This window comes from Mirounga leonina, unplaced genomic scaffold (genome assembly GCF_011800145.1).
Source record: "Mirounga leonina isolate KUSES-001 unplaced genomic scaffold, KU_Mleo_1.0 Mir_129, whole genome shotgun sequence".
NCBI classification, from domain to species: domain Eukaryota; kingdom Metazoa; phylum Chordata; class Mammalia; order Carnivora; family Phocidae; genus Mirounga; species Mirounga leonina.
The window spans coordinates 51671506-51673668 of record NW_023270323.1 but is presented as its reverse complement, the minus strand read 5'-3'; positions in this window follow the sequence as shown (position 1 = coordinate 51673668).

The window sequence follows — 2163 nt, the reverse complement described above, 5'->3', positions numbered from 1 at the left end:
CGCGGGGAGCGCGAGCCGCGCGCAGCTCCGGAAGCGCCGCGCCCGCCGCCGGCGCCCGCCCAGGTGCTCTCGCGCCGCGCCTCGGCCGCTTCCTCTGCGCCCGCGGGGGCGGGCAGCCGGCGCCCGGCGCGGGGGCAGCCCGGGCTCAGCGGCGCGGGCGGCCAAGCTGGCCGCCCTGGTTCCGCAGCATAGCTGGGTGGCTGACTCAGTCCGCCGCGACGTGGCCGCGCCTGGCACCCTCGCCCCCTGGCGCACCTCGCCCGAGGCTCCCCGGCCGGCGGGGCTGGGACACCTGCGAGGGCGCGTCTGGGCGCGGAGATCGGCGAGGGCATTACCTCCCAGGACGGAGATGCGGGTGACCCTTCCCGCCCCCTGCACGCCAGGCGGTCTGTCGGTGCGCACTGACGGAGGGGCTGCTTGTCAAATGGGCGGAACCTCGCCACCACTGATTGTTAGTATTCCTCTAAGTACTTTCCTTGTTGCCTCAGCGTTTCCCAAACTGAAGACTCATCCAGGGCGCTGGTTTTCCCAGGCTGCTTCTTGGTAATGTTGCATTCAGTGGGCCCAGGAATCTCTCTACCAAGCCCGGTGCAGATTAGGCTGAGCCTCGTAGGATTCTCCTTAAAAGGTGTCTGTAAGGAAGGGATTAATATTTCCATTTTCCAGTTGAAGTGTCGGAGGGGCAGAGCAACTTGGCCAAGCCCACACAACTTTAAGGGATGGAGGTGATTTTCGATTTAGATCAGGACTCTTAACCCTGAGGAACACAAACTACTCCCTGATTTTCTAAATTCCCCTTTCTTGTCTTTTTCACCTGGAGGGGAGGGATGACCATGCCCCAGTCCTTCTGGTACCTGAGATTGTTAGATCCTGGAAAGACATTGCACACTGGAGTTGGACCTTGACATTCTGCTCTTGGAAGTGATAATACGGAGGCAGCAAAAGAAAAGGGGATACTTTGCAAAAAAAAAAAACAAAAAACAAAAAATACCACCCAATATGCCTTGTGCGTCCCGCAATACCTAATACCACTTTTTTGCCACTGAGTTCAAAGGCCAAACCCTTTATTTTTCCTTTAATAAACATCTCTTCACAGATTGTACCTGAAATTCTCTCCCTTGAAAGATGAAATATCCTTATCTTTCCACTGTACCTGTTGATAAAAGTGAAGCAATTAGGGAAAGTGGTGAGCTTATTATAAAAATTAGATAATTGGTGAGGTCCAGCATGTAGAAGCCTTCCCAGGAGTCCAGGCCCGTGGTAGGCGTCATCTTCACCAAAATACTTCCCACCAAAAAGCACCCTCCCGCCTGGAAAATTCTGAAGCAGCTAAAACAAGCTCCAGAGACACCAAATCTCCAGGTCTTTTAAACTGAATACTTCATAGCAAGCCCTGTTTCACCCAGAAAATTTTCTTGACATTTTCTGAACCTCAAGCACTGCCTTTTCTTTGGATTCCTGTAGAATTGTATTTATGTGGCTTTCCTGGCTTCATTTTAGGGTCTTAATCTGGTTTTTGGTTTTTGTTTTCTTTCTAAGAGTTCTCACATAATTGTCATTTATTTTTATTTTTGTAAGCCATCATCAATCTTTTTCTGAGCAAGTTAGGTTATAAATGAACAAAAATTCTTACATTAATAATGATGTGTCTCAGAACGCCAAGCATTGCTTTGGCCTCAAGTTACTTGTCTTGGTAGATTTTGTAAACTAATTGGGACCTTGTGTCTCTTTGCAACAGTATCTTAGTTCCTTGATTACTATTCAGTCATTTATTGTTTAAAAAAGTTACTGAACACTTACTGCTTGATAATTTGAGAATACAGTAGTAGCAAATACAATGCAACCTCTGGATTTACAGTTTTCTCTGAAGGGAAATAAAGTTAAGAGCTGTAAGGCACACCAATGATTTAAGAATAGCTCTGGGGGGGGGGGGGGGCCCGGGGGGGGCAGTGCTTGGGGGGCTCTCCTTTGGCCCCCGGTCGTGCCCCGGGGGTCCGGGGATCGAGCCCCGCGTCGGGCTCCCTGCTCGGCGGGAGGCCTGCTTCTCCCTCTCCCACTCCCGCTGTTTGTGTTCCCTCTCTCGCTGTGTCTCTCTCTGTCAAATAAATAAAATATTAAAAAAAAAAAAGAATAGCTCTGGGAAGTGAAAGAAAAACAGTGGTC